Source organism: Vombatus ursinus, unplaced genomic scaffold (genome assembly GCF_900497805.2).
Source record: "Vombatus ursinus unplaced genomic scaffold, bare-nosed wombat genome assembly UNPS02014821.1, whole genome shotgun sequence".
Lineage (NCBI taxonomy): Eukaryota > Metazoa > Chordata > Mammalia > Diprotodontia > Vombatidae > Vombatus > Vombatus ursinus.
The window spans coordinates 28,023,537-28,047,530 of record NW_020954599.1 but is presented as its reverse complement, the minus strand read 5'-3'; positions in this window follow the sequence as shown (position 1 = coordinate 28,047,530).

The window sequence follows — 23,994 nt, the reverse complement described above, 5'->3', positions numbered from 1 at the left end:
TGCTTCTTCCCTCCCTTCTATACCCCCTCCCTTTTCTTCCTCCTTTTCCCTCCTCCTGCATATAGGGCAAGTTAGATTTCTATACCTAACTGATTATGTTATTTCCTTCTTGAGTCAAATCTGATGAGAGTAAGGTTCAAACAATCCTCATCTCCCTCCCTTCTTTCCCTCTGCTGTAATTAGTTTTTGTGTCTTTTCCTATAATGTAATTTACCCTTTTCTGCCTCCTCCTTTCCTTTTCTTGCAATACATTTTCTTAGATCAGATTAATCCACTTACTTGGATCCATTTAACCCACTTGATTAGATTTTATTTTATCATTACATCAAAGTCAACTTATATCCATTCCCTTCATGTATACCCCTTTAACATGGTGTGATAATAATACAATTCTCTAGAGTTAAAAGTGCCATCTTCCCTTTTAGGGATGTAAACAATTTGCCCTTATTAACAACATATTATGTCTTTCTGTCTCATTTAACTTTTTTATGTTTCTCTTGAGTCTTGTATTTGAAGATCAAATTTTCTGTTGAGCTCTGGTCTTTTTATCAGGAAGATTTGGAAGTACCCTATTTTGTTGAATATCCATCTTGTCCCCTGAAAGATCATGCTCATTTTCACTGGGTAGTTGATTCTTGGTTGTAATCCAAGCTCCTTTGCCTTACAGAATATCATGTTCCACACCTTATGGTCTTTTAATGGGGAAACTGCAAGGTCCTGTGTAATCCAGACTGTAGTTCTATGATATTTATATTGTTTCTTTCTGACTGCTTGCAGTATTTTCTCTTTGACCTAGTAATTTTGGAATTTGCTATTATATTCCTTGGCGTTTTCAATTTGGGATCTCTTTCAAGAGGTGATTGGTGGATTCTTTCTATTGCTATTTTATCCTCTTATTCTAAGACTTCAGGGTAGTTTTCCTTTATGATTTCCTGAAAGATACTGTCCAGGTTCTTTTTTTCATTGTGGTTTCCAGGTAGACCAATAATTTTTAAATTGTCTTTCCTGGATCAATTTTCCAGGTCAATTGTTTTACCAATGAGGTATTTTATGTTTTCATCTATGTTTTCATTTTTTTTTTCTGTTCGAATGATTCTTGCTCTATCATAGAGTCATTAGCTTCCATTTGTCCAATTCTAATTTTTAAGAAATTATTTTCTTCTATTAGATTTTGCACTCCTTCCCCATTTGGCCAGTGTACTTTTTTCCAGTTGGCCAATTGTATTTTTTAAGGACTCTTCTACCTCTCTCATTTGACTTTTAAAATCCTTCTTGAGCTTTTCTAAGAAGACTTTTAGGGCCACAGACCAGTTCATCCTTCCTTTTGAGGTTGTAGATGTGGGTTTGTTGACAATGTTATTGTCTTCAGAATTTCTGCCTTGATCTTCACTGTTCTCATAATATGAATTCATGGTACATTTCTTTTTGCTCATTTCCTGGCCTTTAAAGAGATTGAGCTTTCCTGCTGGGGATCAGAGGGCACTGACCCAAGTTTCTTGTGTTGGGAGCCTAGGGCTTGGTCACTGGCTTTGTGTGCTGGGGCCTCCGATGTTGGCAGTTGGAGGCTGTAGGGTTATGGCAGCTTCCCTGGCGTTGGACTGGAATCAGAAAGGCTGGAACTCTAGGGCAACTCTAGGTTGCCTGCTTTTCCTTTCATTTCACTTTCTTCAGCTCTTTTCAGATGGATGTTGCAGGGTGTTTATCAGCCTGGGGTCCTTTGTAGTGCTGCTTCCCTTATTTTTGCTGAGGCACTGGGAGACTCTGTTGCTGTAGAATGCCAAGGTACTTGGTGGTTTTCTCACCTGGATTTCCACTGGTTCCCTCTCCCTCACTGAGGCACCCAGGGGTCCAGGTATTGGTGTTTGCCTGCTCCACCACTTGGGTTTCAGTATTTCCTCCTTGTATGCTGCGGTGGGGCTTTCCACTAGCTTGCTGGGACGCCTCTGGTTCAGTACTGCTCCCCTTCCCCTAGGGCAAGAGGGGCCTTTCCCATTAATCCCGCAAGCTACCTGGGCTGCTGGACTGCTGCACCCTGTCTTTCTTCTGATTCAGCTGTTCCAGGGTTTTTCCGGGGGCTATATTTTCTGGGCTTTCAGAGGTTGGTACAGGAGGGTGACAGCGATTTACTTTTTACTCTGCCATCTTGACTTTCCTTGAGCACATATTGTAACCTCATCTCCTCTCCACCCAGGAGAATGTCAGTTTCTCAAAAGTGGACACTGGTTCATTTTTATCTTTGTATACTGAGCATCTACCATAGTATATACTATGTGCTTAATAAGTATTTGTTGAACTTAATTATTTTATTAATCAATACCAACAAACATTTCAAATGCCAAAAAACTTCTCTAAAAGTTTCTCTATTAATGAATATTTATTTTAGATACTTTTCAATACTTAATTTTAAAAACAGAGAGTTGGAGGGAATGAAAATAACAAGCATGTATATAGCACTCTAAGGTTTGAAAAATGCTTTACAAATACTGTCACATTTGAACCTCACTACATCCCTGAGAAATAGGTGTTATTATTATCTCCATTTGATGGATAAGGAAAGCAAAGGATAGGTGACTTGCCCAGTCTTACACAACTTGTCAATGTCTGAATTTGGTTTGAAAACTTCGGTCTTTCTGACTAGAAGTCTAGCACTATATCTGCTCTGCTACATATCTGAGTCATAGTAACTTAGCAATGCATGCCTGAAAGGATTGGGCACAGTGGAAAGATTGCTGGGCCCAGTGAGTACAAATCCAATCATACACACTAATTAGCTGTGTGTTTCTGGTCAAGTCAATCTCTGTTTGCTTCAGTTTTCTCAAATGGAAAAAAAAAGAGATAATAATAACAACTATCTTGCAGGGTTATTGTAAGGATCAAATGAGATAATATTTGTAAAGCACTTAGTACCTGGCACATTGTATGCACTAAATAAACGCTAATGCCCTTCTCCCCTTTACTTCCCCATAGGCTGCAAAGTGAATCAATATTAGAAGCAATTGAGTTTTTCATTAGGAGAAGAGGCACAGAGGAAGGATTACTGGATTCAGTTAAGTGACCAGAATTTACTTGTTTTGCGACAAGGATAAGTAACTGAATCTCTCTGGGATTCATTTCCCTCTTCTGTTAAATAAAGACTGTATTTATACCATGTTCATAACAGGAATCTTATAAGAAACAAAATGCTTTCTAATCTTTTTAAGCTGTTGGTTTGGTTGTTATAGTTTTATCTATCTGTTCTCTCATAATTTTGAAAAAAAATGTTATTTTGCTCCAAATTTAAAAAAAAAAAACATTTTTCACTAAAGAGAAATATAGTGGTCAAATTATATTTTGTATGATATTAATGTCAAATAGTGTCCAATTTATCATCAAAGTGATTTATAGATTGAAGAGGAGAGTCATGTAACAAGAGTGACTGGAAACCAATGGTCAGTCTACATACTTTTTTTTTTACAAGTATAGAATGTTAAGAACCTTAGATGAAGACAGATCTAGCCCAGTGTACAATACTTACAGGAGAACACAGATAAAAGTCACAAGTAGGTATAGATGAGTGGTGAGCTGTATCAACAGACTTTTGTAAGGAACATACATACTAATTACAGAGCCGCTGAGGGCTTGAAATACATCTATATTTACATACATACATACATACATACATACATACAAATACACATATACACATATAATATATGGTTCCATGTGCACATGCACATATTGGTGTGCATGTATATACGTGAATTGCATGTGCACATGCAAGCTCATGGGTATACAAGGTGGCAGGCATGTTTTGCATATGTGCTTATTATATACATACTGCTTGTGCAACATGTTTATGTCTTATGTACATATGTGCATGTGTTGCACATAGAAACACATATGTTGTGTATTACACGTATATGTGTGCGTATGCATGTTTATGTATATATAATAAAACATAATACAATACACATAATGTATAATGTTATATTATATATTATATTTTTGAACTTTATTAAAATTAATATCTAAATATGTACACATACACATATGTATATAACTATGTACATAAATATATGCATAAATGTGGATATGCATATACATGCACATTCATATATCCATGCCTATTCACATAGGTATATGTTTAAATATGTATGTATGCATGTATGCATATACATATATGTGTATGTGTGTATATATGTATATGAGCACATATATAACCATATATATGCATGTACATATATATAGATCTGTGTGTATATTTACATACCTGTGTATGTATACATACACGTGTGTATACATATATAGATGTGTATATGTAGACTGCATATACATGCATATCCACATTTATATGTATATTTATGCATGTATGGAAATGTATATGTGTATGTATACATATGTAGATAGATATATAGATCTCTATATATATAAATTTTAATAAATCTCAAAAATACAACAAAGCAAATTCACATTTTTACTATGATATTATAAGACATAATTTTATGTATTTTAATGCATATTCCTGCAAATGCACATTTTAATATAAATTACATGTTTTTAATATTTTATATTATGTTATATAGCACATATTTGGAATAATACATAGGAAATTTTTCTACTGAGAAGTTTTGAAAGAAAGATGGGTTTCAGGCAGAGGTGTGCTAAAGCCAATTAGTACTAACTCACAAGAGAAATTATTGAATTTTCATTATGAAAATATATACTCCAGAAATCAACAAATACTAGAAATCATGACTTGGCTAATTGTTTGATTTTGTTTATTTTCTAGACTTAAGAAAATGATGGAGACAATTTTAATAATGCAGATAAAACAAGTATCAGTGCACTTTTTTTGTTGTTGCTGCTGCTGTTGTTTCAGTGAGATATTTGTTAAACATCTATAAGCATACTCCTAGTGTGTTGGAAAATGTGAGTTCCATTGGAACATGACTTGTGAGTGTGTATGTGAGATGAATATATAGCTATAAATGATTGTTGTTTATTATCTTTTTAAAATCCTTTCTCATGATCTTCATAAAAGATGGAGGGTTTTAATTCAGATATTGAGAGTTTAAATATAATGGGATTTTACTGATGACATTAAAGTTTGGGAATTGGAGTGGCATTAGAACTAAGATACTTAATATAAGCAGGGAAGAAGTATAGAGTTTGTCAAATGTGTTATGACCATTGGATGTAGTTGTGATCTCTTTGACTTTACTTTTTCTTCATCTTCATGAAGTTGATTTTTATTCAACTGGATTTCAATTAAATTTGACAAACATTAATTGATAACCTATTAGCAAGTCACCAAGTTATATAATTTCACCTTGAATTTGATTTAAATGTAAATAGATGACTGGCTGGTCTTTCATTGTGTGTTGGCAACAGATGGATATATAGAGAGTAAATTTTCTACGTCAAAATCACCAACCTTGGTAACCTACCTGACCCTCACAGTCATCATCCAGGTGAGATGACTGAAAAGCCAGAGAGATAATTTCTGGGTATTAAGTAATCAGTTTATTAATTAGGATAGCTGATAATAAATTGATGTTCATTGGTTATTAATATAATAGGAAATAATAATTTCTCTCACAGGGAAACAACCCGTGTCAAGATATAATGATCCTGAAAATGCTGCGTTTTCCCAAAGCCACAGCTATTGAAAATATTGGGAAAAAAATGTTTTCTTTTCCAACATCCTTGGCACTATCAAGTGCTTCGATATCAAAGCTAGGTATGGTGTTATCAATGAAATGACACTAAAGAAGATTCATGGGGCAACTAGGTGGCATAGTGGATAGAGCACCGGCCCTGAAGTCAGGAGGACCTGAGTTCAAATCCAGCCTCAGACCAAACACTTGACACTTACTAGCTGTGTGACTCTGGGCAAGTCACTTATCCCCATTGCCCCCCAAAAAAAACAAAAAAAAAAGAAGATTCATTGCCATTCATTTTTTTGCTGTGTCTAGGGTCCACTAGACCTTTCCAATCATTTGCAACTGCAACCTCCTATATGTCAGTCTTGTATAGTAAAATGTGATCTATCTCAGAGCAGGGACAGTTTTACTTTACTATTTGTATTCCCATTTCTTCTCATCATGATTTGGATTTAGTAAGTACTTACTAAATGCTTTTTCTATCATTCATGCATTCATTCTTCCCTTGATGTGTTCATTCCCATGCTTGGTGAAACATAGTGGATCTTAACTTAGTTTTGACCTTTACCTAATGATCTTTTTATCCTCTTTTCCATAGACATTCTTCCCAGTTGCAGATTTCCTTTCAGGCTAGTGTCTCAAGGTGGATTAACATCCTTCAAATAACCAGTTCTTGGCATTGCTTTCACATTATGATGCATGGCAATCACCCAATGCTGAAAACCTCCCTGGACAACGCCCTGGCTTTTCCCATTCTTATTGCCAGAACACCAGCTCTGATAGGTAATCACCAGCAATGAAACTTTTTATTCATTTGGTAATTACTTTCCAACTAAAATTTCAATTCCTGGAAATACATATTCACAAGGCATTAAAAATAGGTTCACAAATAGTCACATATAGGAACACAAATACTTATGAAGGAAAACTAGCCAATTCTTTTTTTTCCTTCTTTATCCTTAGTGAAATTGCTGAACCACTGACTTGTTGATCTTGGATGTTTCATTTTTAGTATTGTAGAAGCCAAGAGACAACACAAAGCCCTTTTAAGGATTTGTCAAGCTTATTTTTTCTACTTTCACTGTAAGGAAATTAAATTTCATGTTTTTCTCCAAAAATCTTTAGATTGCATTTTAAGTAATGCATATAATGGAGTTAATAATACCTACAGAACCTAATTTACATAATTGTTATGAGTTTTCAATCAGATAACAATGATAATAGTAATGAGAGTTGGCATTTACACACACAAGCACACACACACACACACACACACAATAGTACTTTAAGGAGAGGTCTTGTTGTATAGTAGATGAAGAACTACCAGAAAGTTCTTCTTTTAAGTCTTGCTTCTGCTACATGCCGTTTATGTGACCTTGGACAAGTCACCCAACCTCTTCATGTTATAGACAAGAGTTGTCAAACATTCAGCAACACACCTGACTGAGAGAGAGTCATGCAACTAGTAAGTGTATGGAGTAGAATTTAAACCCAGCTCTTCCTGACCCCAAATGTAGTACTTTATTTAATATAGCACACTCTCTACATGCATGTTGACTTTATTTATATGTGGTCTTCAGTTTTGGTAAAGATGGTTTGGAGACAGGCCAATTAAATAGTTAAAATTTTTGTCTGAAATCGATTATCCTTTTTTTTTTCATGTTAAAGGGCATCTCAGAAACCATAAGCATCCTTGGGAATCAAGTAATTGTTTTTGTAAATCAGCAACAAAAGCAAAAATCTACTACTTAAATTTAATTAAATGGAGTTTTAAAACACAAATAAACTTATTAGCGCTAGCTAGTGTTCCATTGGATAAGTGCCAGAATTTAAGACAGGAAGAAGAATTCAAATCTTGTGCCTCTTTACTTTCATGCTTATAAAAAAAGGATAATAAAAATATCTACAAGAAAGATTATTGTAAGAACCCAAAAAATAACATATGTAAAGTTCCTTGAAAAGCTTAAAATTGTATATAAATTCTAGCTATCATTGTTTTTGTTGTTGATGTTATTGTTATAATTATTATTATTGTTACTTGGTTGTTTATTTTTACTATTATCTACTTGGTGGTTTTTTTTTTCCTTTTACCTCCTTTCATTTCATTTGTTGATCTAATCAGGGTTCCTCCATTCCCCTAATCCTTTCTAGCCCTCCAATTTCTATGCCCCATTTGATTCTCTCAATGTAGATGCAATATATAATATGGAAAGGAAAAAAAAATATTTTAGTGCCAAGAACTACAGTACTGTTGGAAACTACTTGGCTCATGTAGACACACAAACCTGAAACTTGTCCAGTATAGGTTTATAACATCCAAGGTTAGTTACACTGCATTTCAAGCAGTTTCAAAAACACAAAACAACAAAACAAAGCAACCACTTTTACTTTCCAAGCATGGACTATTCAAAAAGCTTGGTTTTCTTTTTATTTCACTTACTGAGGATACCAAAGCCTTTGTGAATGAAATGTCCATGAAGCCTGATAAGCTGATTTTGTGTGAACTCCTGTTCCAGTGAACAGATGTTATCAACATCTACATTTGAGATATGAAAAAAGGAGCCATTTAAATGGCATTAAGCAAAAAATTTTTTTTTAAAAATAGCATAAGTTGTCCCCTTTCTGCTGGTTTCCAATATTATCAAGTTGTGTTAAGATTAGAGAGCTGCAAAGTGACCAGAAAGGAATTTTAATAACCCATTTTGCAGTTTTCACAAATAATTTACAAGTGAGGAGTAAGGTATGTAAAGACAATTTTATATTTTGCTAACTAGAATAGTTGGAGAAAACAGAAAAAATGTTGCTTTTTTTCTACCAAGTTTTCACTGTTTGCATTTTGCCGACTCTGAACACACTTTCCAATATCCAATGCACACCAGATATGACCCAGAAAATCGCTCAGAATTGATTTTCCCTTTCATGGTGACTGCAGCCAATTTATTTTTTGTCATTAATAGTGGCACTACCTTAAAAAGAATTGAAGAAGTGAATCACTGCATATTTCTTTCTTTATTTTGTCAATGTTTCTTTCCCTTGCTGAGCCATTGCCTTTTCAGGATCCTTGCATTTAAAGAAAAAGAAAACAAAAACATTCTAACCAATTCATTCAAGTGAGATCAACTGATGCTGATCACATCCACAGCCAAATTGAAATATCCAGGGACACTTCATGTAATAAGGGACTACTTTAAATGGAAGCCCTGCTTAAAACCAACATGAAAAATACTATTAAACAACAGAGAAGTTTTTCACATTTGAAAATGATAGGCTTTATGGGGAAAATTCCATCAAAATTTAGTAGGTGAATAATAGAATTAATACTCTTTTTAGCCCTGATTTTTATTTCCTATAAGCATATCAATATATTAGTTTATTATTACCAAATATAATTTAATAGATGAGAAAATTTATCTTACAATTTTAACATCAAAGTGCATGACAATTTGCCTCTACACTTGCCTAAGTAGTCAAATCTCCTTAAAGTCAGTGAATCAATAACCATTTATGAAGCACCTACTATGTGCCCAATGCTGTGTGGATACAAAAAAGGACAAAAGACAGTCCCTGCCATTGAGGATCTCATAATCTATTGAAATGGTCTCCAGCCTGGAACTAGGAGGGTGTAATGTATGCATTAGCTAGATATCCTCAGAAATGTTTAGAGTAAGAGGGATCACAATGTGTGTAATAACATTTTCATGTAAGACTGGGTCCCTGAAACCCTAAGAATTATGGTGCTTAGGCCATTTGTTAATTTCTTCCAGCTTTACTGTGTACTGTTTTGGGTATTCAGTTTTGCAAATCATGTCCCAAAACTCAATCAATACAATACTTTTTATGTAGAGACAGTGCAAAAGTCAGAAATCCAATATAATAAAATTAAATTAAATTAAACATTCAAAGTAAGACTAGACCAAGTAAAATATTTTTCTATGCCTACAGTTCCCTTTGCATAGAGATTTCAGGAGAATGGTCTTCTAAAACCCCAACACTTCAACTATTAGGTGAGAGCACAGTTGATTCACAGCTCAGAGACCAGTAATGAAACTTAGGATTTGGTGCTATCTGCCTCATATTGTTCAGTGGAAGTCTCTGATTAGGCTACATACACTTTTAAACCTTTTGTGGCATCTCTGAGCTTGGTTCATCAGAATTCTGAGGGCAGACTCAGGTCCAGGGATTCCATAGCCATAACCACTCCATGTATTTCTCTTTAGTTATTGTGTCTTGAAATGTCTAAAAATTTTATAAACATAATTGAAGTCATTTCTAGAAATGATTTTGAAAAGAACTAAAATTTTCTAGTCTAGTTAATGAATGACCTTTACTACTCCTTGAAAAAGATGGGAAAGTATGAAGGAAGGTAAAGGGGAAGGTACATGATACCAAGCTGATTTCCAGGTGAACTATCCTCTTACTTATCTATTAAAAAATGAGAGAGAAAATGAAGTGCCAGAAAGTAGATTTGCTCAGTCTTGGTACAGGCATACCATGGCCTTCTGTATTTGCAATGGAGAAGAAAAAGTTTTAAAATGTAGAGTCCTTAGAGTTTAGAAGACTAAATATACTATTTTAAAAGAATTGCTCAAAAAGTAAGAATTAAGACTTCTTAATGTTTCCTGAAAATTATGATTATGTGATAAAACTGAGGCAAGTACTGAGGAAGTATTTCATTCTGTTTTTTCTGATGAAAACCCCAAACATTGAGGAAGAACCAGCAAGTACTTAATTGTAGAGTTTAATTGGGTCAGTACTATAGATGAAGCTAATTTAAGTTTTTCCATCACCTACCAAATGAAGGTCAAGGTTTAGTTAAGTAGTGTTAAGTAATTATAGGATTTTTTGAAAAGCGAACAAGGTCTCCTTTGGTGGTAGTGTTTTCTTACTTAATTCTTATTCTAATTTGTACATTACTTTTTATATTTTTCTTCTTGAATCATCAAATTTTACAGTTGAAATTAACCCTCTACTGAAGGACCCTAGACCATTCTTCCACTATATGCAAGCATCCATCAATGGTATCTTTAACAGATCCAATGTCTGCTTTAAATATTTAACAGAGATGATGAAGTCACAGACTTCAAAAACAGTCTATTAGATTATTTTTGTAAAACAATGAATGATTAGAAAGTTCTTTCTTATATAGAGTTATAGAATAACAGAGCTTTTAGAGGTCAGAAGGACCTTAGATATCCCAAGACTCATTTTATAGATGAAGAAATGCTTAACTGAGAAACTTGCCACGTATTTTCAGGAAAAAACAAAACTCCCTCTTCTCTTCTCTTCCTCATCTTCTATCATTCAGATGCCTCCTGTGACTTTCTAATCCTTCACCTTTGTTTCACATGATGAAGTGACCATACTCGCCAAGATTTTACTTGTTCAAGTGATCCTATTCTATCTTGTCTCCTCCAACAGATTGCCCCCTCTGTCATACTCACTCTTTCCCTTATTTTCAAACTCTTCCTTTCTACTGGCTCATTTCCTACTGCCAACAAACACACCCATGTCTTCCCTATCCCGAAAAAAAACCTCCTTTGATCTTTCTAACCCTGCTAACTATCATTCTATTTTTCTTCTGCCCTTTGCAACTAAACCCCTTAAAAAGGCCATCTATTGAAACTGTTCTCTCCAAAGGTAGTAATGATCTCTTAGTTGCTGAATCCAATAGCCTTTTCCTCAATTCTCATTATCCTTAACCTTTCTGTATCCTTTGACATTGTTGATCACTCTCTCCTCTTTGATACTCTTTTCTCGCTAGGTTTTCAAGACATCACATTCTCCTGGTTACCCTCCTATCTCTCTGACCTTTCACCTCCCCCTTTAGATCAGGTCCTCTAACCACAGAACCCTCAAGGGGCTTTTTATCCTCTTCTTTTTTCTTTCTATTTACTACTTCATTTGGTGATCTCATTAGCTCCTATGGATTTAATTACCATCCTTGTGCTGATAATTGTCAAATCTATTTTTCCTGACCCAATATCTCTACCTACCTCCAATCTAACATTTCTATCTGTCTTTCAGATATCTTGAACTGGATGTCCAGTAAACTTCTTGATTTCAAAATGTCTAAAACAGTTCTCATTATCTTTCCCTCTAAATCCTTCTTCCCTCCCACCTTCCCTATTACTGTAGAGAGCAACACTTTCTTCCCTATTACACAGGCTCACAATGCAGGAGTCATTTGGTGTTTCTCATTATTTCTTATTGCCCCATATACAAACTGTTGCTAAGGCCTCATTGTTTCACTTTTGTAACATCGCTCAAATATACCCCTTTTTCTCCTCTGACACTGCTCCCACTCTAATTGCCCTCATTGCCTCATGTCTGGACTATTGCAATAGCCTGCTGGTGAGTTTGTTTGCCTCAAGTCTCCCACTCCAACCCATTAGGCCATTAAAATTTTCCTAAAATGCAAGTCTGATCATGTTCCCTCAACACACACATACCCAGTGGCTTCCTATTAGCTCTGGGAACAAAAACAAATGCTCTGTTTGGCAGTCCTTTCTAACCTATCCCCCTCTACCTTTCCAATATTCTTACACCTCATCCCCTACTCCCCAACAAGTAATCTTCTATCCAATGACACTGGTCTCCTACCTGTTCCATGAGCAAGACACTCCATCTCTTGGCTCTAGGTATTTCTCTGGCTGGTCCCCATACCTAAAATGTTCTCCCTATTCTGTTTCATCCACTAACTTCCTTGGCTTCCCTTTAAATCCCCTTAAAATCCCATCTTCAGCAGGAAACCTTCCCTAACTCCTCTTAATTTCACTGTCTTCCCTCTTATTTCCTGTTCATCCTGTCCATTACTTATTTTGCATACATTAGCTTGCATGTTGTCCTCCTCATTAGATTGTAAGCTCCTTGAAGGCAAGGGCAGTCTTTTGCCTTTTTTTGTATCCCTAGCACTTAGCAAAGCACTGGCACATAGTAGACACTCTATAAATATTTATTGAATGAATCTAAGGAAACTAAATTTTATAGAGATGAGATGACAAGCCCAACCTGACCCAGGTAATAACAGAGCTGGGATTAGAACCAGATAACTTTGCTGCTCTACTTTGGGTTTTCTTCCCCATACCACTCTATGGCTTTCATTCAGTGTCCCCGATTCCTTCCTTTGGAGATACTGTGAATAATTGCAATCCCTCTTTCTGATGATAATTTTTAAAATATAGGATAATGGATGCCATGTCTCTTTTAAACTCTTTATTTAAATTGTTCTCGACCCGGCACATTCCTCAGACCTTTATTCTTACTAAAAAAATGTTTTTTATTTCCATATTCACTCTATATGATCTATATTTGCTCCTGTTCTCAATATTCCTCTTAAAATGGGAACACCACATCAAAAAACATTACTCAAGAAGCAATTTAACCAGTGAAGATTGCAGTAGAACTATTGCTTTCCTTGTTCTGGGCACAGCCTAATGTACATAACCTCCCTAGACAGTAACTTCTGGAGTTTGTCTTCTAAAAATGGATCTTCTTGGTATACATTTGATAACTAATTTTGAAAGCTTTTGTTCATCCAGAATATTGGTCTATTTTGTTGACCAACCACAGAGTGTTTAATTGATATTGGATCTTATTTTAGAAAAGCTTTATTTTTTTAAAATTTTTTTTATTTTTAACAAGTGTTTTTAAAACTTTGGGTTACAAACTTCTCCCTCACTCCCTCCCCATTCACCCTCATTGAAAAGGCAAGCATCTCGATACAGGTTATAGATGTGTAGTCATGCAAAACACTTCCATAGCAGTCCTGTTGTGAAAAACTAAGTATATTTCCCTTCATGCCATCCTATCCCCCATTTATTCTATTTTCTGTTTTGACCCTGTCCCTCCTCAGAAGTGTTTGCTTCTGATTATCCCCTCCCTCAATCTGCCTTCCCCTCTATCACCCCCCTGCTCTCTTGTCCTCTTCCCCCCCACCTTCCTGCAGAGTAAGATAGATTTCCATACTCCATTGTGTACGTTATTCCCTCCTTAAGCCAAATCCCATGAGAATAAGATTCACTCATTCCCTCTTACCTTCCCCCATCTCCCCTCCAATGTAAAAGTCCCTTCTTGTCTGTTTCATGTGAGATATTTTACCTCATTCCACTTCTCCCTTTCTCCTTCTCACAGTATAATCATCTCCCACTCCTTAACTCTATTTTCCAGATATCCCTTCATCCTCAACTCACCCTGTGTCCTCTATCTATCTATCTATCTATACAAACATAAAATTTTTTCCCTCCCACTAACCCAATACTGACAAAGCACTCATGAGTTACAAATATCATCCTTTCCTGCAGGAATGTAAACAGCTCAACCCCAATAAGTCTCTTATGATTTCTCTTTCCTGTTTACCTCTTCCATGTTTCACTTGAGTCTTGTATTTGAAGGTCAAATTTTCTATTCAGCTCTAGTGTCTTCCACAGGAATGCTTGAAAGTCCTCTATTTCATTGAATGACCATTTTTTACCCTCAAGGATTATACTCAATTTTGCTGGGTAGGTGATTCTAGGTTGTAGTCCTAATTCCTTTGCCCTCCAGAATATCATACTCCATGCCCTCTGGACCCTTAATGTAGAAGCTGCTAAATCTTGTGTTATCCTGATTGTGTTTCCACAATACTTGAATTGTTTCCTTCTGACTGCTTGCAGTATCTTCTCCTTGACCTGGGAATTCTGGAATTTGGCTACAACATTCCTAGGAGTTTTCCTTTGGGGATCCCTTTCAGGAAGTGATCGGTGGATTCTTTCCATTTCTATTTTGCCCTCTGGTTCTAAAATATCAGGGCAGGTTTCCTTGATAATTTCTTGAAAGATGATGTCTAGGCTCTTTTTTTGATCATGGCTTTCAGATAGTCCAATAATTTTTAAGTTCTCTCTCCTGGACCTATTTTCCAGGTCAGTTGTTTTTCCAATGAGGTATTTCACATTCTCTTCTCTTTTTTCATTCCTTTGAATTAGTGTTACAGTGACTTGATTTCTCGAATTGTCCCTCTTTTCCAATTTCTCCATTCTAATTTTTGAGGAAGTATTTTCTTCAGTAAGCTTTTGAACTTCCTTTTCCTTCTGGCTAAGTTTGCTTTTAAGGGCATACTTCTCCTCATTGGCTTTTTGGACCTCTTTTGCCATTTGGGTTACGCTATTCTTTAAGGTGTTATTTTCTTCAGTATTTTTTTGGGCCTCCTTTAGCATCACTCTCAGTTTTTCTTCTACTTCTCTTACTTGCTTCTCAAAATCCTTTCTGAGGTCTTCCATGGCCTGGGATCAATTCATATTTTTCTTGGAGGCTTTGGATGTAGAAGCTTTGGCTTCGTTGTCTTCTTCTGGTTGTATATTTTGATCTTCTTTGCCATCAAAGTAAGATAATATAGTTTGACTCTTTTTTCACTGCTTGCTCATGATCCTGGCCAATTTCTTGAGTTATAAACTCTTTGTTAAGGTAGGAATCTGTTTCCAGTGTGGAGAATGTACTGTCCCAAGCTTCAGGGGTTTTGTGCAGCTGTGTTCAGAAATACTTCTAGGGACCTGTAAATTTTCAGTTCTTCCAAGGTGGTATGATCAAGGGCTAGGTGTTTATGCCTTTCCTGGCCTGTGCTCTGGTCTACGAGCACTCTTTTCTGTCTTGTAACTGTGAGGAGGTTTTCCTCTCCACAGCCACTACAAGCTCCACCACACCAGCGTTCCTCCTCGCCCTAGGTCCACCACCCAGAACTGTGACCGAGATCCAAGCACGGGCAAAGCAAGAGAATCCTGCACCAGCAGAGAGTTTCCTACAATCCCCTTCTGATCAGCCACTAGATTCCCCCTCTGTCTGTGGCCGGGAGCTCAGGAGGCCCGCTGCCCTGAAGGCACGCTCGGGACTTGCGGCTGAGACATAGCTACTTCTCTCACCACAGTCACAGACTTTTTTCCACTGACCTTCTAAGTTGTCTTTGGAGTTCCTGGGTTGAGAAGTCTGGAAACCACCACAGCTCCCCGTGATTCAGTCGTCTGAGGCCTGCTTCAGGGTCGCTGCGGCCTGCATGCCCACGCCAAACTGCGCTCCTCTCCCAGCCTGGGGCGATATACCTTTCTGATCAACCATTCAGGCTGTCTTGGACTGGAAATTTGTTTCACTCTGTCTTTTTGTGGGTTCTGCTGCTTTAGAGTTTGTTTAGAGCCATTTTTTATAGATATTTGGAGGGGTTTGTGGGAGAGCTTAAGCAAGTCACTGCTTTTACTCTGCCATCTTGGCTCCACCCCCCCAGCATCGAAAAGCTTTATTTTACCCAACACTGGCTACATAATCTAGTTTTGTTGATGAGAACAGAAAAAAGAATCACATGGATGTTGATAGGCTCAGATCTATGCCAGGGAAGAGAGTGCCTATTTCATTGAGGTCATTGATTCATAGTTGTATTAAATAATTAAAATATATTTGAATTGAAAATGAAACATACATCATTACTTGTTTGGATATGTTGATTGGTACTTTCTCTAGTAATGTGGCTGACAACTCATATACACCTTTTGATCCTATGTGACCCTAGTCCATGTGCTACACATCACAATGAGTGTACCCAGTGAGTCTCTAAATGGAGCATATAAGCCATCTATTATTAGATCTTAGTCTTGTTCTGTGACTGATTCAACTTTCTTTTTGCTTATACATCTTTTTACCAAATTTAGAACGATTATATTTATCCTAGTAATTCTTTAATGGTGATATTTTGTAGCATATTTAAGCCCACCACGTACATCTCCATGGCCCCTTGAACGACAGCAACTTTAATTTTTCAGATATTTTTGTATTCTACAATTTACAGTTATACAGGAGGACTAAAATAATTTGGATATGTGTATATATAATATTTGTGCATGTGTGTGTATATATGTGTGTGTGTGTGTGTGTGTGACTGGAGATTATTAGTGAGAAGCTTGGGGTCATTAAAAACACTATATAATTTAGGAAAGAAAATTCAATCTGAAATCCTCTTCCTATTACATTTTTTGATTCATTGCTCGTTCATTGCTCGATCTCACCATGTGTTTTATTGCTAAAACTCTCATACCAGCTTATAGACATATCTTCTCTAGGCTATCTTTTAAACCACATAACAGAATCTGGATAATATGTGATTTTTCATTTTTTTTCTATGACTATTTAGCCTAAATTATTTTGAGTGATTGTAAAAACTTCTTTAGGAGGGTCTGCAATTAATTGGCACAAGGTTCTTGGGGAAAAAGAGATCTCAACGGCTCTCTTCATTGATGGAAAATTCCTCAAATTCAGAATCTCTGCTGAATTACTTACATAGTAGTGACAGATATCTCAGATGAATATTTATCTTCTTGTTTTATGCATCATTTGATGTGGATAATTAGAGGGTCCTGAAATGTCAGCTCCGTTGTTACATTTACCTGTGAATTGTGTGTGATTTTAACATATACATATGAGACACTTTGGAAGAGGAAATCTTTTATTCTACAAAATCGATTTTTTTTTGTAATGAACAAACAGCAATGCAAGAAGGATAATATATTCTGTGCATATTTCTTTCGGGCATAAAACTAAAATATTATTCTACAAAATATTGTTTACCAAACCCTACCAGTTTCCTTTTTATACCTTCATCAAGGATGTTCATAATATAAATGATTTGGTAATAATAATAGAGAGATTTGGTAGATATGAGAAAGTAGCCATATGAACCTCTATACATTAATATTTTTCTCAGTAGCTTTTTGGGGCAATAAAAAGTATTTTTAAGCGTTTGATATCTACCTTTTTCAGATATTTTAAACACATATCTCAATGCCCTCAAAATTCTGCCACTTTCAATGCGGCTTTCCTTCCTGTATACTTGAGCTAGTATGGCTATTCTTTTATTTAAGCCTTCCTTACTGCTTTTTCCTGTTTCCTTATGCTGTGCCATGAGGATTGTGATGCTGTATTCTGAATTGCCCCACATTGTACTCAATGGAGAAAATAAGATGGAATAGTAATTTTATTTTATTTCTTTTTGATAACATTTTTCAATTTTGTTCTAATATGGCTACCAGATGATCTGTCTTAATCACATCTTTCACCAAGGTTTCTGTTCAATTGATTTTTCCCTCTACTGCTTTGCCACATTTTATTAAGCAATACTGTTAATAGTTGTCTAACATGTCTTCCCATTAGATTTTCCATGTGAGTTAATATTCCAAATCAATGTTGCCCTTGAATGCCATATTTCTTTATTTCTTAATGAGAAAAGTATTTGTTGGCTCTAGTACATTTTATTCTCTCTTGGACACTTTGCCATGGCAATTGATATACAGTGCTTAAAATGTGTTAAAAATGGTGGTATACTGTGTTTATATTTGACTTTTTATCCATTTTCCATTTTTTTGGTGTTAGTAGTTTATTTAATAAATCATTTGCAGTTGTTTGTTGAATATCATCTCCTTTTTATTATTTCTACTAATTTGATATAGGTTTTTATCTTTGCTCTAACAAGTTAATGTTCTATTCTGACTGTACACATACAGCTAATTCATAAATGACTTCAAGACTAGTAACTATCTCCTTGTTAGAATATAGTCAGTGAATTTTTTGTTTGTTTGTTTGTTTTTGCTATTTGTTGCTTACCAAGTCCAGGATCAAGTTCTCATTTTGAAGACACTTATTGTTTTAGGTGTCTCTATAGATGATATCTATTCTTCTCTAATTTCTTGTCATTGACTCATGTTTTCCAATATATCCTTTGCTGTCCTTTATCTTCACCTTTTCAATAAAAATCATTACTATCATAGTTATGGTAAAAATTCCTAATTGTTGAACCTATTGAGCTTAACTGAAGGAAACATTATTGAATTTAAGGCAACTATGTCTATTGAAGAGAAAAAAATATATATGTATATATATATATACACATTATATATATGTATCTATGTATAGTCTGATGCAGATCATGTTAAATACATTTGCCACATGGTGATGATAAAGATGATGATGATGATGATGATAATTTGTATAAAGCACTTATTATGTGCCAGGCACTATAATAAGTCTTTTATAATTATTATTTCATTTGATCCTCACAACAACCCTGGGAAATAGGTGGTATTTTTAGCTCCATTTGACAGATGAGGAAACAAATCTGAAGTGGGTCGCTAAAGGTCACACAGCTGGTAAGTGTCTAAGATCAGATTTAAGCTCATATATTCCTGACTCCAGGACTGGAACTCTAACCAATAGGCCACCTAGCTGCCAAGACTTGACCTAGAAAAATCTCTAACACTGAAGTTTTTTTTTTTTTTTAAAAACCATCTTGAATGCTTACTTTCCCCTCCTTGGTTTAAATTCACATCACTTAATAATAAAATCCAAAATAGAGCCACTTCAATACATCTATGTCAATAAAGTTCTTCCTTTTCTGATGCCTCATTCTGTTTTTGGGGGAAATGAGTTCAGGTTCTCTAGAATTGAATGTGTAGTCCAGGGATGGTGAACCTGTGGCTTCGAGGTCACATGTGGCTTTCTAGGTCCTGATGAGGCCTTTTGACTGAGTTCAAATTTTACAGAACAAATCCTTTTATTAAGAGAATTTGTTCTGTGAGGTTTGGATTTAGTCAAAGGGCTGCACTTGAGGACCTAGAGGGCCACATGTGGCCTCAAGGCCGCAGGTTCCCTATCCCTGGACTGTAGTCCATGTTCTGGGAAGTTTTATCAAAGTAGAAAAGTTCCAATTATAGTATGGTATAAGACTATAAATCTGACTTTCATCACAGGACCAACCTGGAGGGTGGAGAGGAACCTCAACCTAAGGGTAGGCCACCAGGTAATAAATTTTTCCAGCACCAACTATTCTTCATGACTGTATTAAGGAGTGGAGATGTTATATGACTTGAATTGGTTTCGATACGCTCATATCTATGAAATCACGTCTTATTTTTAGTGCTAAACTCATAGCAAGGTCTTTGGCTACCGACTTTATTTGTAGAGGTTTAACAATGCTGTGTATTCATTTTGTATAGACAAAAAAAATCTTTGCTCATTTATTAATGCTAATTTTGTATTATAGTATTTAGAATTAGAAATCATAAAGGTGAACATCTATGATACAAACATAATTATAATACTGTTAGATAATTTCTTTCTATGAAGAATTTATAACTCATGTCTAATCAACTTTCTCAGGCATAGTATCATGTTCCAATTAGAACTGTTTGTTTCTGGCAAAGTGTGCAGTCAAGAACTCAGTGTAGTAAAACATTGTAATACATTTTAAACGTCTAATTTGCTTTCTTGCTGAAATACCTTTCAAAGGATAAATCTATGTCTCATAGATTTGTACCATCATATATAAAAATAGAATTATATACTTATACTATTCTTAAGTGTTAGTAGAAAAGAAGTTGAAAGCACAGTGAAACATTTGGAAAATGTGCAATGTGTCCTATAAACTGGGCCAGATTGACATTTAGAAAACTTATTTCACCCTATACCTATACCCTCTCTTCCTCTCAACCTTACTAATACTTGAGCATATAGTTTAAGTAGCCCTTCCTGCATAAAATCTTCCCTAGTTGTGCTATCCAGAAATTGTTGCTCCATTCTATGAATTCAAAGCATCTTATTCAAAATTCATAAACACTTATAATATTCTATCCTATACTATAGTTGTGTATGTATGTCCTACCTCCTCTACTACATTACAAGACAGTTCCAAGACCTTGCACATTTTTGAGACCAGAGCTATGATTTGATTGGTATTGTGTACTTATTGCAAAAATTCCCTTTACCAATAAAGATAGGTATCTGCCTTTCAACCTTTAATCTTAGAGAATTTTCTGGGGGCTCTGAGAAGTTAATTGATTTTAATAATGTCACAAGGAGAATACTTATCACAGACTAGGTCTTCTTGACTTCAATGGCAATTCTTTATGCTCTACACCATACTGTCTCTGTACATATTTAGAATGTTTATAATTGGATTGGAGAAATGTATCACAGAATTGCAGAGATGAATAAACTCTTGACCTTTAAAATTATTATTTCTATGATATTAGAAATCCATAGGGGCAGCTAGGTGGCACAGTGGATAGAGCACCGGCTCTGAAGTCAGAAGGACCTGAGTTCAAATCTGGCCTCAGATCAAACACTTGATACGTACTAGCCGTGTGACCTTGGGCAAGTCACTTAACTCCGATTGCCTCACTTAAAAAAAAAAAAAAGAAATCCATAGAACTCAACTATTTGTCCTTATACTTCTCCTACTCCACTCCCCCTATGGTCTAAGGGTCAAAAGAATTGGGTTTCACTTATTCATTGATTAAAAACTTCATCATACATTAAGAGTTATAATGTATTGGAAAGCACAATAAATTTGGAGTCATGGAACCAGACTTCAAATCTCAACTTGGTTCATGTGTGTAAACTTCCATAAAACATTTAATCATGCTGGGTCTCAGTTTTCTTCTCTATAAATGAAGTGAGGAGACTAGATGACCTCTAATACTCTTGGAAGCCTGTGGAAATTAAAACATATTTAAGATATAGTCTTTGCCCTCAAGAAGTATTAAAAAAAAGGACAGCTAGGTGGCACAGTGGATGGAGCACCAGCCCTGAAGTCACAAGGACCAGAGTTCAAATCTGACCTCAGACAAAACACTTGACACTTACTAACTGTGTGACCTTGGGCAAGTCACTTAATCCCAATTGCCTAAAAAAAGAAAATCCATGGAATATTTACTGAAAGGAATTTTTCTTTAGAAAATGAAATGAGAACCTAACTAATGCTTAGTTTATTAATTTATTCTTGCCCCTAAGTTTATTGAAGAGGTAAAATGGGTGATGTGATTATTTAGGTGGCTTAGGAAAGTACATTTTTCTTGGTTCTACTTAATAAGGACGTGTAATTCAAGTAGTCAAAGTTACCTGAGAATGTAGAATAATGTATTCATTTGTGAAAAATATTTATATGAAAAAAGTAACTTGATAGTGAACACTATGATTTACATTAGAAAGAGAAAACAACATCAGAGACAAAGACAGTGACAAATTTTCAATGTGACTATTTGAAAAAAAAATGTTAATTTAAGTGGAAAATAATGACCTATGGAAGACATATCTACTCAGTTTGAAACCAACTCATAGTAGGTTTTTTCAGAATGTCTATTGCATTTTATAACTTCTACAAGAAACAACAATTTAAAAAAATAGAAGTATACTTTTCAATGTCTTCTTTGGCTAATAATGTCTACTGCTTTGTCCACTTTTCCATTCAATTGATATCTGTCTTTTACTTGTCTTCAATCCCCATGGTGAGGTTAAAGGGCAGAATGGAAAAAAAAAATGACAGTTTTATTAGACACTCCTTCCCACAAAAGAAGCATTCAACTGACCCAAGGGGATCAATAAGGAAATATTTATTAGTGAAGATCTAGTAACAAATAAAGAAGTTGACATGTGGATAATTTGTTGAGATTTTTCAGGTTATGGTTATTTCTTATGACTTTTCTTTCTTTAAAGTGATTAAACATTACACTCATTTGCAAGCACATATATATGGATTAACCCCCCTCCAAAAAAAAAAATCAACCATTGGAGAATCTGCACATTATATTACCTAGAAATACATCTGAATCTAGCAATCATCCTAATTAAAGACAGTCAAGACTAGTCTGCAGTGACCGAGTCAAAAGTCTTTCATTGGTTGGGAAATAGTGGCCTTTGATGACAATCTCAGAATTCACTCAGTCTGGGAATTTGAGGGTTGCTAGCATGTGCTGGGGGGAAAAGAGGTACTATACAGAAATATTCTTGTGGATGGAGAAGTACTTGATCGCAGCCTTGGTCTGCAGCCAGCCATAACTCCAACTGATTTCAATTACAACTCCACTCTAGGAACAGACTTTAGAACTGTACTGAAAATATAAATGAAGGCCATATCTAGAACAGATGACCAGCTCCATAGAAAAGCTTTTTAGGCATGTTTCCACAGAAGCTTATCACTGATAGTCAGCCTTCCTTCATTCTGCTTATTACAAGAGCATATATTAAGAGATTGGTTATAGATAGCCGAATGTGAAGTCATTCCAAATCAGCAGGGTATAATAGACAGACACAATTAATACATGTCTTGATGTTACAAGACAGTTTGAGAACATATGGAATGAATGACCACTTCACATACGTCCTACCAAGGGTTTAATTTACCTTTGCTCATAGGCGTGTAGCTACTAAGTGTGATGAAGGATAAAAAAAATGAGCTAGGACTCTATATTCATCTAAATATACTAATTAATATTCTGTGATATGATCATAAACTGGAAAGTTATCTTGTTGTACAGCCTCTGTGCAGAGAAACAACAATGAGAAGACAAAGACTTTTAATGCTATATTTAGAATTGATAAATATTAACTAAATAATTAAATAAATTACATATAAAAAGTACAGTTACTATTTAGTCATTTTGCATATTTTCCTTAAACTTAAATACTTAATTGCCTAAGTTTTGCTCATATTTTGATATCTCAGGAAAATAGTCCAGCATATTTCTTTATCCTAAAGTTATTTGAAGGATATACTTTAAAAAAAGAAAAGAAAAGATACTTAGGAAACAGATATGAAAGAAAAATCTGTTTTTGTCTTTTAAAATTCACAAATGAGCTTTGTAAGGAAACCAAGTGTCCAATCTAATGGTGCTTAATGTTATCCATTCCATTTAAAATTAGTGTAAACTCCATTGAACTAATTTCTACTTCTTAGGGATAGTGTAATTTTCAACTACTTACCTCATATATTTCATGGCCAGTAAATCTGATTATATATTATTAATTCTAGACAAATTATTTTTTATAACTGTATGTTAATATTGATCACCTATTCGATGAAAGATCTAGAAATGCTTTCAACATTTCCTCATACTGAAATTAGATAATTAAAGCTATTCCTCTTAGGATGATATAGATTTTTTCAAACAAGGATGCATTTTTAAAAGTGTTTCAAAATAAGATTGATTTCGCAGAAATTGTGCCTTGAGCAGCGAATGAGTTAGAGGGTTTTTTTTTTTGTTAGACTTCAATATAGATGGATCTATGAACTTAGTTTGGATTTTTTGTATTCTTTTCTCACAAGTTTTGCTCTTCAATGCATTCTTGTTCTGCTTGATTCTTATCCCTACCCTTCCATAAATATTTTGCTGAAGATTTGGAGGTCTTCTTACTTTAGATCATTGTAGATATAGACACAACATTCAAGCTATCTGTTATCATTTGCTCTAGATGCATGACAGGTCCACTTTCTTTTCTGGCCATACATATCTTTAATGTCATCTTTCTTCTTTTCATTTTCAATGCTCTATAACCTACTTATCCTCCACTG